Raw genomic sequence first — 16,639 nt, 5'->3', positions numbered from 1 at the left:
AATAGAACATGAATCTATTAAAATACTTTCTATGCACCTGATGCCATGCTAAGCCTTTAAAAATATTATCCCACATTTTTAGAACAATTCTTGTAGGTAGGTTTATATTTGAGAATACTGAGGTTAAATGACTGGCACAGGGCCATATATTTAGGAGTTATCTGGGATTTGGACTCAGCACTTCTTGATTCCAAAGTTAGCACAAGCAAGCAAGGTCTTAAAGACCTGAGTAGCTTTTTTCATGTCAGATCTGTGTAGAGTAATCCTGAATAATCAGAGTATAAAATGGGGTGCTGGATTCCAAAATATAGCCATAAACATCATTATAAAATTACTCTGAGAAATAATCCCCAGTCATAGAATTAAAGCAACTAGTTGGTGCAGTGAATAAATTGCTAGTTCTTGAGTCATGAAGACTCATCTTCCTGAGTTCAAATCTGGCCTCAGACACTTACTAGCACTGTAATTCTGGGCAAGTCACTTAACTCTGTTTTCTGTATAAATTCCTCATTTGTAAAGTGAACTAAAGAAGCCTTATGTCACCTATTTAGTATCATTTCCAAGAAAGTTCAAATGGAATCTCAGTCAGACAAATATGACTGAAATTGCTGAAGAACAACAGAAGCACATCATCAATGGAGAAGCACTAAGTTATAGATTTGGAGGCAAAAAAGCAATAACAATGGGAGATATTTTAGCAAAAATGATGGGAAAGGCAGAGAAGAATTTCAGGGGCAAAGTGTCTGCTGAAACCAAGTTGACTAAGAAAGGAGGACGAGAGAAGAGCCATGGAAAAGACAGATTGTGGGAGACAGAACTGTTTCAGCCTCAATATAACCGTTTCCCACCTAAAAACACAAATGTCACGTATTTAAAAAAATTACAAGATCTCAGAATTTCAGAGTCTGAAGAAGCTTCAGCAACTGTCTGATCCAATCTGTACTCGAAAAGGAATCTCTACTATAACATATTTAACAAGAGGTCATCTGTCGGAAGAAAGTACAATGTATGGGAATCTAATACCGCCCATCTTATTGATGACTGTAATTTTTAGGAATACTTTCTTAACATGAGACATGAATCCATGGAAAAATTGTATCTTTTCATGTATATGTATTGCTTAATTATCTCTGTTAGTTTCCTTATCATTCTGTACCAGTTAAATGTTTTATTCTGTGTATATTGTGTATATGTGTGTTTGTATGTATTAATTGATTTGTTCATAGAGAAAGCCCTATATGGGGGCTGAAACCACATTTGCATAATTGTGACCAATAAAAACATTCCACATTTCACAATTCTAGAATTAAATGTGACACTCATTATGTTTGCATCAACACTTTCTTCATATAGTTTCATGCCTATAGTAGGTACTTCAAACATGTATGTTGAATTAAATTTGAATTAAATTATGTAGACTAGTAAGTGTCTGAGTCCAGATTTGAACTCAGGAAGATGAGCCTTCCTGACTCAAGGACTAGCACTTTATCCACTGCATCAACTAGTTGCTTTAATTCTATGACTGGGGATTATTTCTCAGAGTAATTCTTATATTCAATTGTATCCAGTTTGTATACAAACAGGAACTAAAATGATATATGAATGGCTCTATCTAAAAGTTCACCTCCAAAATTCATTCTTCTAATTAAGTATCAATAACATGATAAAATAACTATTTTGATGATCAAAATAACTATTAGAAGGTATATACTTTAATTGCAAGTACCTAACAAATTTATATTTCTAAACATTTGCCAGAAATTTTTATATACCCTGATCTGTTTATAGTTTATTGTTCATTCATCTTCTGACAAATTTATTTTATCTTATAAATTTCCCACATAAATTCCATCAATAATATAACTGTTTTTAGAGATGGTGATAATCTGATATCTATGTGCAACACTCTGAAACCACTAACATACTGTTATATGATTTGGTGATAAGTTCCAGGTCATAAAACTGTTCTATAGTAATAACTTACATTTTCATAGCACTTTTGAAATATGCAAATAACTTGATCCACAACATCTTTTTAATGGATAGTTCAAGTCTTACTATTTTATTCACATATTATTCCCATTTTACAGATGAACAAGCTAAAGCCCAGGTAAGTTTATTGAATTTTTTTTACCCCATGTTCACATAAATTAGTGCTGGAGCCAAGACTCCAAGAATCACAGATTTGATGATGAAAGGAAACATAGAAGTCATCTTGTCTAATCCTTTCATTTATAGGTGAGGAAATGGAAATACACAGAGTTTTAGGAACATGTTCAAAATCACACCGATAATAAATGGCAGGCCTAGAATCCTAATCCAGATGCTTCAAAGTCCAGTATTTTTTTCAGCAACAACCCTGAGTAATAATATTTGAAAGAAAGAAAGAAAGAAAGAAAGAAAGAAAGAAAGAAAGAAAGAAAGAAAGAAAGAAAGAAAGAAAGAAAGAAAGAAAGAAAGCATCATCTTTGATTTTGACAAGGGAAAAGCTAAAGTGCATCATTAGAACCCAGGCCTTCAGACTCAAAGTCCAGGACTCTTCCCATTCCACGGAACTGATTTCTACTCAGGCTCCCCAGGTTCTAAAACTTAATTCCATTGCATTCCAGCTTATCACTGCTGATTAGGAACCCCTCCAGCTAGCCAACATTCTGCCAGATTCCCAGTGGCTTTGGAATTACTGCGGCCTAATTACAGATCTGTCTGGAGCAATGATTCTTTGTAAAGTATTTAAAACTAATGAAGGCAGCCAGAGAGGGTCTTAACCAATGGAAAAAAAGAGAAGGGAAGCCCACGAGGTACAAGGCAGGAATCAGGGGGGCAAAAAACTACAATGTGAATGTCTACAGATAAACCGAGTGAGGCTGTTTATGGAAAAACTTGCTCTCCAAGTTGGTAAAGGCTTCGGGCTGGTGGAGCCTGGCCGCTGATGGCAAGTGCACAAGTAGATGTAAATGTAATTCACCCACTAAGATCTAAAACCATAGAAGCGAGGAAATTCACAGTTAAGGGAGGAAATGGGTTGTGCAGCTCTCTCTCCAACTGAGAGGCACAATGGGGTGTGCTGAGGAATCCAGGCACCCTGTGGCGTGAGGGATGTGAGGGCAGTTCTCATGTTTCATCCCTAACTTGTAGATTTCTCAGCATTTATGGACCTTAACAGTCTTTGCAATGTATTACCCCAGGGAAAGGGAGGAGGAGGGATATTCTATTTCTTCGCTTTATTATTTTTAGGAGGCAAGGAGATTGGAGAGAGAGGAAGGAGAGGAGGGAAGGACGGGTTAGGGATGGTTTTTGCAAGCACAGGCTGAAATTTCGGCACCCCAACTAAAATATGACCAAGATGCATACAGACCCTGATGCATGTGCTCCAATCCCAGGACTGGCTACATAAGTGAGCAAACATAGACATTTAGTGGGGCACAGCACGCTATGTTCAGCATGGATGTACAACATTTGATTTCTTATCAACATGAGGGCTATTTGGAGCAATGGAAAATTGTTTTCCATCCCTGCTCCCTTCAACTATGGGAAAATAAAATCTCTACTTGGCTCATGGGCAACTGAGTGGGTGGTGGTGGATAGAAAAATTCAAAAATGACCCTGTAGCTCACATACATTTGTGACTTTCCAAAGAAACCTCTTTTATGAATATGCTTTAAAAAGTATCTTCATCTTGACAGGCTTTTAAGAGGCAGAAGCAGCTTTTGATTAGGTATAATAGCTCATCTGGGGCCCCAGATCATTTTGGTACCTGCCAATTGGCCAATCAGAAGGCAGCCCTTTCTCTGGCTGGAAAGGCAATGATGTTGAGGAAAGACAGATGAAGAAGGACTAAAGGGACAAGAGAACACACAGGGAGAGGCCAGAAAGACTCAGTGAGGGAATGCTTAAGACCCCTTTTCTCAATTTCCCTTTTCTCTATTAAACTTGTGAATAGAACCATGGAATCTGAACCATTTTCTGTTTTTCTTCTTGACAAACAAAGATATATCAGGGGAGACTGGGTAAACCAAATTTCAATTTGAAACTAATCAGGAGAGATGAGCTATAAAATTCAATGAGGACACTAGTTTATAGTGGGGGAGATGATTCAGGCATAGCTATTATAGCCCAAATGGTGCAGCTCCAAATTATAACATTTTGAAATCCAAGGACCCCACATTGACCACTTCCATCACATAAACAATACATGGAAATACACATTTAAAGTCTTAAAAATGACTCCACCCCTATCGTCTCCACCAAAAGAAAGATGCTTATAATAATACATATATTGACTTCTGCCTTTTAGCCAATAACAAGATTTATTGCCCCACTCTTCAGTCAATTTTAACCTCTTTGGGTCAACAAATCTTGATATTGATCTCAACAGAAGTCAATACCTGCTTATTACTCACCTCCACATTTAGACGCCTACCAACAATCCTTATGGGCATTCCTTGACAAGTAAAAGTGAATCCTTTTTTCTGTCCAGTTTGTATACAAGGTATATTTCTGGGTGCTTCATATACAATATCACTTTTACAAGCTTGATATGAGATCTGGTTAAAAACTAAGGGGTGGGGGGAAGATGGATAGATTCTAATGTCTGTAATTATAAACTGTAGAACTGCTTAGCTTTTTCCTTGCCACTTCCTGAAGAACTTAAGGGTGATTCTTCATATTAATTGTGCTGTAGCATATTTTCTAACTAAGAGACAATTAGGCAATGTGATAGCTTTGATTTACTAAAGAGAGAATGAGTTTCTGACTTTTATTTTCCTCCTCCCCCTTTTGTTCCTAAGAGGTGAAAGCATAGAAATGGAGTTCAGAGGTTAAAATTGCCATCCTCCATTTGGGATCGAACATCTCAGACCTTTGTGAGATGAGAGAGATGACCCACTTAAGACTCTGACAATTACCCTAATGTCTAAATCCAGAGAAAGCTGGGATGTGTGTGAGTCTCATTTTTGTCTCATGGCCCTTTCAGGAAACTAGACATGAGATCTTTGGTGAGAAATTGGGATTTAAAGTTTTCTTAGACAGTGGGAAGAAATAAGCATAAGAGAAACAGCCTGGCCTAGAAAGTATTTTTTAAATGAGCCTGACCACAGGCAGTTATTAAATAATGCTCCAATGTTGTTTACAATGCTTACAAGTACAGACTGAATTCTACAAGACCTCTAGGTGCAAAACAGCATCTTCAGTTTTTCTCTAATCCTCTCACTTGTTGAAATATTTACAAGGAAAAAAATAAAAACACCAATATATAGAAACCCAGAAGCAGAAGAACCAAAATTCATGTATATACTCGTAGCCATAAGGATTTAATTCTTCCAACCCTATAAATAAGTCTCCATCCAAGCTATTATTACAAAACTTGCAATTAAAACTCACATCCACATATTCAGTATGCAGCCCCTCATCCTCTGCACATTAACTCTCAGAAACATTACAAATGTACATATTCAAAACAGTGTTGTGCTAGAGGTAAAAATTAAAAGAAAGGTGAGAGGGGGGAAAAAGGAAAAAGAAAAAGTTATGTTTCTAAGACTGCTTTATCCCCAGTCAACACTTTCTATCACAAGGTTCGTTGCTATTTTTTTTCTTCTACTTTCTCCATTATATCATTGAGAATCAATTCCAAGAAACTGAAAATAGAAGAAGTGAGGTGGGGGAAGAAGCCCATTAAAGAGCTCACAAGTAATATGTGCTAATGTCAATAATGAGTTTGTGGAAACCTCCACAATAAGGAAGGCAGTTTTTTAAAAGACATTAAGTGACAGATTTCTAATCTTCAGTGCTGCCTTTATAACAAGTTCCACAAACTTCATTTGCTGAGTTTCTTTTTTCATTTAAATTGTGCCACCAGATCTACTTTCAACTCCCTGAACGGATTCCTTTTTGTTTGTTGTTGATATTCAACTACTTTTCAGTTGTGTCTGATTCTTCATCACCCCATCTGAGGCTTTCTTGACAAAGATTAGTATCTAGCATATTAAAGGATCAGTATATTAGTGGCCATAAGGCTTTTCCAGTTCATTTTACAGATGAGCAAACTAAGGCAAACAGGGCAAGTAATTTGCCCAGCATTACATAGCTAGAAATATCTAAGTCCATATTTAAACTTAGAAAGATGAATCTTCCTGACTCCAGGCCAGTACTGTAACCATTCCCTAATAGCCCAAATGAATGCCTTAGAATCCCCTTAGGCAAAGCCTATCTACCAAAGAATCTGCTGAAAATCAGGGAAAAAAATACCCAACCTATTTCATCCCACCAAGATGGTCAGCATGTTTTAATAGATAAAGTTGTAGACATGGAGTCAGGAAGGCCTGAATGCAAATACAGCCTCAAAAACTTACTAGCCACTAGACTTCACTGACCCTCAGTCTTCTTATCTGTAAAATGGGGTTAGCAATAACAACCACATGTCCCAGGCTTTTTTTGGATATAATATATGTTTTTACTCCTAAAGTACATTGTAAATGTGAACTATATTTTTTAAAGGATTAAGAAAATAAGTGAAATGAAATCATAGCCACATTTAGATTTGACTTAGAATTTAGGTGAACTACTGAATGAGGCCAGATGTATACATAATATGAAATCACAAATTGGGATTGCCAAACTGAAAAGCATCCATCAATGAGAAAACCATGTCCCCCCCCTTTAAGCTCAGACACATTGTGTATATGAAGTAAATACTCAGCACCAGGATGTCTAAGCAGTAACAGTAGCTGAACTGTGGAAGCTTCAAGACTGTCAAATAAAAGATCTATGAGGACATACCAAAGCAAAACACCAAGACGAAGTGCATAGCCATCTATCATTGCTGGATATTTATGGACAGATCAAACAGAATATTTAGATTATCTCAGCCAATAGAAACAAAAGCAAAAAAAGAGAGATCTATCAGATTAAATAGCAGAATGCCAAACCTTCCAGACAGTATACACCACTTCTAAACAAAGAGTAGAATAGGATATAGAGAGAGATTGAGAGAGAGAGAGAGAGAGAGAGAGAGAGAGAGAGAGAGAGAGAGAGAGAGAGAGAGAGAGAGATGGTGGATAGATAAAGAACTGACATTGGAGTTGGAAAAATTGGGATTCTGACCTCCACCACCTGACCAGTCAATTCTACAAGCCACTCAAGATTGTAGATTTCAGAGAAGAGGCTAATTTATATTTAAGGAGAAATTTTTTTCAAAGGGAATTCCCTATAGCCATGAACTAAAAGATCCAAATTCTTACTCTGATTCTAACACTTCCATATGTTGCATCAATGTATATATTTCATCAATGATGTATATCAAAACCAGGGTTCTAGTGGTAAGCATTTAACAGCTTGTTTTAGTTTTAGGGATGGGGAAAGGATATATAAATTCTTTAAAGTTTAATTTTTAAACAATTAACAGTTTCTTAAGACTAAACAATCAAAAAACCAATAAAGTAAGCTTTGATTTGTAGCATTTGTCAATTTTATAGATGTAAGTGCTCACACTGAATATTTAACAAGCCAGTTAAGCCAGTTCAAGCTGACATGTCTGACAAATTGTTATTGTTGTTATTTCTATTTTATCAACACATGAAACAAATGAGTGTCAATAATATATCACATTTAAATAGTATTTTATAAGTTTAGTGCAATTTTCATAGAAGTTTTTTAGGGCAATTAAGTATCATGTCCTTTTAATAGATTAGAAAACTGAGGCTCACAAGAATTAGAGTCACTTGTTCATGGTCACACGAAGTGAGGAAGGTTCAGAATCAGGCCTTGAATCTGGTTCTTGGGACTCTATGGCTAGTGCTTTTTCCATAGATCACAGAATTTTGTAAATATAAAGCACTGGGTCTTTAGAAATCACTGGGTCTAATCCTAGGTAGTCCCTTTAAAAATGAGGAAATTGAAATTCAAAAAGGTTAAGGAACCCACATATATTTGTGTCCTAATTGTGATATCTACTAAAATAAAGCAGGGAAGTATATAGTTTGTTCAGAGTTGCCCATATCTTGTATGTATTAGTTAATTAAAAAAAATTGAAACCTGGATCTTTTGATGGTTAGCTCTGTTCGCTTTATCCTTCCCCTTAAACCATCCCCTCTTCTGAATTTCCTGTCATATGAGTGGTACCACCATCTTTGCAGTAATTCAGGTTATCTACCCAATAATACTCTCTAAACCTTAAACCCCTCTCTTCTTTGTAGAATACCAACTAGCTGCCCTGACAATACTCCCCAAAATCTTCTGTTCTTTAACTTTCAATTGCCTAAACACTTGGTGGCCATTTCATCTGCCAATAAATCATTAGGAACATGAACTATCCTTTTTGTCTTATTTCTTTCAATTTGAATGTGAGTATTTGAATAAAGGGACTTTTAATTTGCTATTTATTCCTAGCATTTAATATAATGCTTAAAACATAGGAAGTGCTTACTAAATGTTTTTTCAATCCATTCCATTGCTTTTCATCTTCTGCCCTTCATGTACACTTAACCCACATGTACAATCTTTTGCTATTGTCATTTCTGCCTTAATAACATCTCTTGTATGTCTTTGTTTTCCTCCATTTAAAGAGCTAAAACCCTAGAGTTGAGGGCCCAATCACTTCTTACCTAGACTACTGCCTTATAACTAATCTCCTTGACTCAGGTCTTTCTCTTTTCTAAAGTTTGAAAGACATTAAGCAACAGTTTTCTATTTTATATTCCACAAACTTTATTTATTATTTAAAGGAATTTGGAGCTATTTGTGCAAGAGATTGGGCTCCACCATCTTGGCTCTATTTACAAATTTATTAAATTTTTAATTTAAATTAGGTCACCAGAAATGCAAATTAAGACAACTCTGAGGTATCATTACACACCTGTCAGATTGGCTAAGATGACAGGAACAAATAACGATGAATGTTGGAGGGGCTGTGGGAAAACTGGGACACTGATGCATTGTTGGTGGAGGTGTGAAAGAATCCAACCATTCTGGAGAGCAATCTGGAATTATGCCCAAAAAGTTATCAAAATGTGCATACCCTTTGACCCAGCCATACTACTACTGGGCTTATACCCCAAGGAACTACTAGAGAAGGGAAAGGGTCCTGTATGTGCCAAAATGTTTGTGGCAGCCCTTTTCATAGTGGCTAGAAGCTGGAAGATGAATGGATGTCCATCAATTGGAGAATGGTTGGGTAAACTATGGTATATGAATGTTATGGAATATTATTGTTCTATAAGAAATGACCAACAGGAGAAATATAGAGAGGCTTGGAGAGACTTACATCAACTGATGCTGAGTGAAACGAGCAGAACCAGAAGATCATTATACACTTCAACAATGATACTGTACGAGGATGTATGCTGATGGAAGTGGATTTCTTCAACATAGAGAAGAGCTAATCCAATTCCAATTGATTAATGATGGAAAGAACCAGCTACATCCAGAAAAGGAACAATGGGAAATGAATGTAAACTGTTATTTTTACCTTCTGAATCCAATTCTTCCTGTGCAACAAAAAATTCGGTTCTACACACATATATTGTATCTAAATTATACTGTAATATATTTAACATATATAAGACTGCTTGCCATCTGGGGGAGGGGTTTGGGGGAGGAAGGGAAAAAATCTGAATAGAAGTAAGTGCAAGGGATAATGTTGTAAAAAATTACCCATGCATATGTACTGTCAAAAAATGTTATAATTATAAAATAAAATTAAAAAAAAAATTAGGTCACCAACCTCATATTGAACTCTTTGAATGGACATTCTCTTTTTAAAATAGCATTTTATTTTTTTCAATTACATGTAAAGACAATTTTAACATTTTTTAATCTATTTAGTCGCCAATGAGATTTTTTTTTCAAAATATAGGTCTGACTGGATTATTCCTTTGCTCCATGAGCTCCACCGGTTTACTATGACTTCCAGAATCAAAAGAAAAGCCTTGAGTTAACTATTTACAATTTTTCATAATCCGATGTCTTTCTACCTTCCAAATGTTCTTACACTGCTATCATCCAGTGCCTTCTCTATGGTTCAGTAACAATGGACTACTTGAAGTTCTTCTAATATACTCCAATTCTTGTCTCCATGACTCTGTCTTAATTATTCCTTATGTCTGGAATGCTCAATTCCCTTTACCGATTTTCTGGGGTATGAAAGATATGTTTGACAATTCTCCAACTCCTAGTGCCATCCCCTCAAAACTTATCTTCCTTCTATGTATCCTGTTTATACCCAATAGAATATATGCTCCATGAGGGCAGGTCCTGTTTTTGTCTTACTTTGTATCTGCAGATGGCACAGTTCCCAACACATAGATTAATAAATACTTGGTAACTATTTTTTTCTCATATGTCATATCATAGGGATGCTTACTTACAGTTCTTCTGATCATTCAAACTCTAAACTTTAATAATCCTCCATTTCTAATTTCCTTCTTTCTTTACCATTAAAACTGCTTTTTGGGGTATGGGAAGAATGGGACTGAAAATTCAAGGAAGACCAGATCTCTAAGTCCTTTTCAGAGATGTTCATGTGCCATTGCTGTCCACCAGTCATTCAGATTTCACCTTGTGGTTCTAAGAAGCTGTAAGAAGTGCAGCAGCCACACTTAGGTAAAACTGCCTCAGCAGATTACGCTAAACCAGGCTGAGGATCACTGATAGGTCTCAAACCTGCTGGTGAGTTAGTGGAATGTCTGTTCCAAGCAAGGGAAGGCTTATTTCTAATGCGAAGGGCAAATGAAAGCACTTTGTCCTAAAAGCCATGAAGGCAGCTGAAGCAGACAATGTGGGGACCTTAGAGCTTGGCCAGATATTGAAGACATAAAGGTTACCCAATGTATACTGGACTATCTCTAGCCATCTCGAGTATTTACTTAGCATTGGACTTCAATGACCTTGGAGAGACACTGAAGCTGATGACTGTGGAACTCTGCCTGACTCAAATCCAATTAATGTGCAAATCAAATCATCATCCAGTGATGTCATTGGTTGTCTTTTAAATGAAGGACAAATAATATAATAATTCATATTTTAAATATAATAATGTAATACATATAATAAATAATTATAGTAAAATAATAAAGCTGCTTGTGGAATTTATTTTTAAATTATTTCATTCTTCCAAAATTTGTTTGGAAATTGAGAAGCCTGTATGCACCTGTAACTTGGCCATGGTTCCAGATATTTGGGGATAGTTCTTGGTTTGAGAGATGAACTACAGGATACATTATTACAAGATTAAGAACTGGAAAGGACCTTAGATGCTATTTTATTTAACTCCCTCATTCTATAAGTGAGGAAACAATGCTCTTTTTACTACATAATATTGTCTTACTTTACCCTTAATAATCCATTGATGGCATCTGCCCTTCCTCTACTTTGGTCTATATAGCTTAATCAGCACATTGTGTCACTGACAAAAATTGAGTTTCTTAGACTGCTCACAATAGAATTAGATGCATGAAATATTTTGGGATGAGATAAGAATCTAATACTCACAAAGCTTCTATTTCCTTCAGTGTTGATAGTTCAAGGCTCATTCCAAAAATTGTCCTATGACATTTTATATGTCCATCATATCCAGAGTTTTTCTAAAAAGGACATTTTCCCAATGAAGTGAGATAATAGAAAATTAAATGGCTTTCAGTTTGATGAGGAACAACATTATTTATAGGGTATATAGCTGATTAAGAAACAACAGTAGAAATTTTAGCTATTTAGAAAAAAGATAAAAGTAGTAATTAAGCAACTCAGACATGAAGGCCTTGGCCAATTTGGCAAAGTGGTCTAGCCAAGTGGGATTTCACAGTTTTGAATCAATCCCAAGAACTACAAACATTCATCACCTCCTCCCTCCCCACCTAAAGAATCAGTCCATAGTAAAGTGTTGGTTGTCCCGGTGCCTCCCAATATGCACAGGTCCAAGGCCTAATGAAAAGTCTGAACCTATCAAAAGTGCTTATTGGACTGTATGAATCCAAATTACTAATAGGGACTGTTATCAGGGACAGAAAAGATTAATATTATATTTTTGAAATGCTTATCACAGTGCTTGGCACACAGTAGGTGTTTATTAAGTGCTTGCTTTTCCCTTGAAATAGCTAACTAAATCTAGAACATGAAAAGAATCCAAAAAAATGGAATTAACTTTTTTCTACATCACATATTTGTGGATGCACTCGTAGATAAGCTAAAAAGAAAGAAAATGGTATGTTTTAAAGCATAAATATTACTCACTGACACTAGTTTTTTGAGATTATTTTACTTTTTCAAAAAGTAATTGATCTTTTCTTTTTTTTAATTTAAATGAGCACTGTGTGTGACCTTATTAAAGTCATCTTAATTTTTAATCATCTTTGGTTTTAGCATTTGTAAGATAAATAGGTCAGGCTTAATAGATTCAAGTATTCCTTCAAACCTTAAAATTCTATGCTGCATCTATGTCTAGGGTTTACAGAATTATAGTTTTAGGGAAGGGTCCTTAGAAGACTTCTAGTCCAATACCTCAAGAAATAGATGGTAAGTAACTTGTCCCATGTCCCATAGGATTTGAACCTGGGCCTCCAGGCCCAGGGATTTATTCATTTTGTCATGCTGCTCAATATTTTGACCCTTCAATCAACCCTTAGGGGTATTTGCTGTGGTGGAGCAGATTGTAACCCTCCAATGGCTTGTTACTTCTTATATGATTCTCATCCAATTCTCATCCATGTCTTTTTGTAAATTCTCCATAGAGAAATCTTGTTCTAGCACTTGTAAAGTTTCCCAGTGTAATGTGACATGGCGTAGCAGCTGGAGAGAGAAAGAGACAGACAGAGACATAGAGAGAGAGAAAGAGAGAGAGACAAAGAAAGAGACAGAGAGCCACAGAGAAACAGAGACAGAGACAGAGAGACAGAGAGAGAGAGAGAGAGAGAGAGAGAGAGAGAGAGACAGACAGAGAGACAGAGAGACAGAGAGACAGAGAGACAAAGACAGAGAGACAGAGACAGAGAGACACACAGAAAGAAACAGAGAGAGACAGAGAGAAGGAGAGATGGGGGGGAGAGGGATAGGGAGGGAAAGGGAGGAAGAGAGGGAGAGACAGAGATAGAGACATAGAGACTCAAGTTTAAGTCTGGACTCTGAACTATACTGCCTATGTGATCCTGGATGACTTCATTAGCCTTTCAGTGTCCTGCAAAATCCTTTTTAAAACTGTAAGAGGAAATATGCTGAATGGTATTGATAGAGGAAGTTCTTCAGATACCAAGAACTCTATCTACCAATAAAATATCAGCTTAATCAAAAACATTAAAAAAAAAAATTTAAAGGGCAACTAGGTGGCCCAGTGGACAGAGCACCAGCCCTGAAGTCAGGAGGACCTGAGTTCAAATGTGACCTCAGACACTTAACACTTCCTAGCTGTGTGACCCTGGGCAAGTCACTCAATAACAAAAAATTAAATGTCTCTCCAATACTTAGACTGTTTTTCTGTTTTCCCTCACTCTTAATATATAACTGAACCATCTTCTTTGGCCAGATAAATTCTTAATATTTTACTCCTTCACTCAGTATGTGCAATTTATTATTGCTCATATGCTACCTTGTGTCTTGCCATTACCCTTTAAGTTATATGCAATTTCAATTCTTCTGAGACCACTAGATCATGTTTTCCCCATAGAGCACCATTGGATTAAAAAAAGATTTTCAAAAAATCTTCCATAATAGTCCTTTAATTTTTCAGTTTTGTACCCATGTTTTCCATCTACAGCACTTTTATTCTACCTAGCTTCATGTGCTAGATACACTACACAGCTACATCTATATCTATACAAGGTGTCCCAAAGACTTAGTGCAATTTTAAGGTTTAATAGATTAGAACTGAGCTTTCCAGTAGCAAGCTATTTAAGCTTAAAACTGCACTAAATCTTTTGGGACATTAAAATCTATTAAAGCTAAAAATAGTTACTAAGTTATTAAAGCTTAAAACTACACTAAGATTTTTGGGACACCCTGTATAAATTAGCTCAGTGGGCTGTCCATTATCTGAGCAATATAGGTTTTTCCTTCACTTTGATTTGACTGCCAGGAGCATAGATAGCCATTATCTTGTGCAGGAAATGGGCTTTTTATATGCTTAGTCTGGTGGTTTGCTTATATCCCCTGGGCACAAGTGCTCTTCCTCAAATCTATCCATCTCTTCCTACAGGGAGCTATCAACTTATTTTCAAGGAGTGTGTGAAGTTCTACTTAGTCAGAACTTAGTTCTGAACACTCATCCATTGGCAAAACGCATACTTCTTTTTGAAATGGCTTTATATTCGTTAGTGGCTTCAACATAATAGAGTAGAAATTCCACAGAAATGGATAGGTTTTCTTGGAGGCTGTATGTAGCAAGGACTCATCAAAGAAGCAATAAACAGTTTATAATAGCAAGAATAATTACAATTAATATTGCTGTTAATTGAAATTAAATCGCAATTAATAAACTGTTTTGTTCATGACAAGAATCATAAAAGAATAAAATACCAAGTGATTATGACAGTTCTACTTGCCTAAACTCCTAACATAGGAATTATCTGGATCCAGGAATTGTAGGATATATGCAATTTGAGTTTGTTTGGTTCCCCATAGCTATGGCCTCGATGAATAGACAATGGAATAGGAATATCATACATAGTTTCCATGGGATATTCAGTTTATACTTCAGTTGAGGATCCTGCTGAAAATAGAGGTAGAACTCTGGAGGATCCCTGGAAATGGGATTCTTTAAATGGATTATGTTACTTGGGATCTTGTGTGACCTGAACCTTCAGCAGATGGGTGTTTCCTCCAGTCTCAGCTGTCTTCTCACTGGCTGGTATGAAAAAAGATGGAGATATGAGCTAGATTATTGTACACTTAATGCTAATTCAAGAGTTGTTGGATAACTAGACTTAATGATGTCTTTAAAGGTTTGAAATCAGTTTAGAAACTGGTCTTTATCAGAACATGTAAAGGATCTGTGCTTGGTTCTCTGTTATTTAGTATTTTTATGAATGACATGGATAAAATAGCAAATGACATTCTTATTAAATTTTCAGAGGACATAGAACCAGGAAGGATAGCTAATATATTGTATACAGAACCAAAATCTGGTCAAAAAATTTTGACAGACTAATATGGTCCACAAAATCCAAGAAAGTTAAAATTTAAAAGGACAAATATGAGTTTTTTTATTTTTGTGCAAAAGATCAATATCACAAATATAAGACTTGAAAGGCACAGAGAGACAGCATTTCATGCAAAATAAAATAAGAATTTTAATGAACAGGCTTAATATGAATTGACAACCAAAGAAACCAAGAGATTTTTGGCTATTATAAGAAAAGGAGAGTATATCAGAAGTTTTTTTTTTTTTAACTTTTCTGTTCAGTAGAAAAACATATATTGAAGAGTTGGAGAGGATCCAGGGGCTTTTGGACCAGATTGTGAAAAGCCATGAAATTATTCTAATGAGAATTGATTTAAATAACTGGCTACAGTTAAGCAGAAAAGAGGGACAATCCCAAAGGACATGGTGGTGAAACAAGGAGCAATCAGAGGAAAGACATGTAAGTTGGAGACTGTCCAGAGGATTATGGACCAGATTGTGAAAGGCCATGAGATTATTCTAAATGCTTGGAGGAGAGATCCCAAAGGACATGATGATGAGCAATCACAGAAATCTACAAAGAAGCAAAGTAAGGCTTGATGGAAAGAAAAACTTCCTAACAATTAGAAACATCTGAAAATAGAATGGGTTGCTTTGGGAGGTGAGCTTCTTTTCAATTGAGATATTTCATAAATAATAATAATAATACCTAATAGTTATATTGTACTTAAAGGTTTGCAGAGCACATCACACATAGTATCTTATTTGATCAGCATAATGACCCTGGCAGGTAGATGATATTATTATTACTTTACAGATGTAACTGATAACCAAGGAATCCAGGGATTAAGTAACTTGCCTAAAATCACGCAGCCAATAAATATGTAATGTTAGGTTTGCATTCAGGTCTTCCTGATTCCAGGTCCAGCTATAGTTCTATCCACCACACCACCTAGAAACTAAATGATCTTAAGACAACGTGAACACTTAACAAATATTTAAATTGATTCAGTTTAATTCAATTCATTTCAGCACTTGTTTTGTGCCTACACTCTGCTAGGTGTTCATGATCACAAGATAAAAATGAATATTAATTCTAAGTATTTAAAAGATTGTATTAAATGGGACTGGAAGTTCCCTCAAACTCTGAGTTACTCATATTCAAAGAATTTTGTGTTCAAGATTTACTAGTTCTATGACTCTGAGTTTATTTCCTCATCTGTAAAATGGGTATATAAATAATTACATATTTACTCTAGTTGTGAAGAATAAAAGAGAGAATGTGTAGAAATCATTTTGCAAAACTCAAAAAACTATATAAATGGCAGCTATTATTACTGTTATTTTCTCTTAGACCAGATAGAAGTGTCCAAATTTTATGTAACCTCATTCACCTTTGTAATAGTAACAAAACAAAAAAAAATCCCTCTGTAAAAAATAATTCACAAAAACTGATAATTAAGGTGTAATTTTGTTCGTGTAATGAAGTTTGACAAATGCCAACTCTAATTTGACCTTATTTTAATATGCCATAATAAATAA

General features: G+C 35.7%; 1 pseudogene; it reads left to right on the top strand.

Moving 5' to 3' along the window:
• Positions 1 to 595: 595 nt before the first annotated feature.
• Positions 596 to 16,639, top strand: part of LOC141540916 (pre-mRNA-splicing factor RBM22 pseudogene) — a 150,253-nt pseudogene continuing 134,209 nt past the window's right edge.

This window comes from Sminthopsis crassicaudata, chromosome 4 (assembly GCF_048593235.1).
Source record: "Sminthopsis crassicaudata isolate SCR6 chromosome 4, ASM4859323v1, whole genome shotgun sequence".
In the NCBI taxonomy this organism is placed as follows: domain Eukaryota; kingdom Metazoa; phylum Chordata; class Mammalia; order Dasyuromorphia; family Dasyuridae; genus Sminthopsis; species Sminthopsis crassicaudata.
This window is presented reverse-complemented; position numbering and strand designations above follow the sequence as displayed.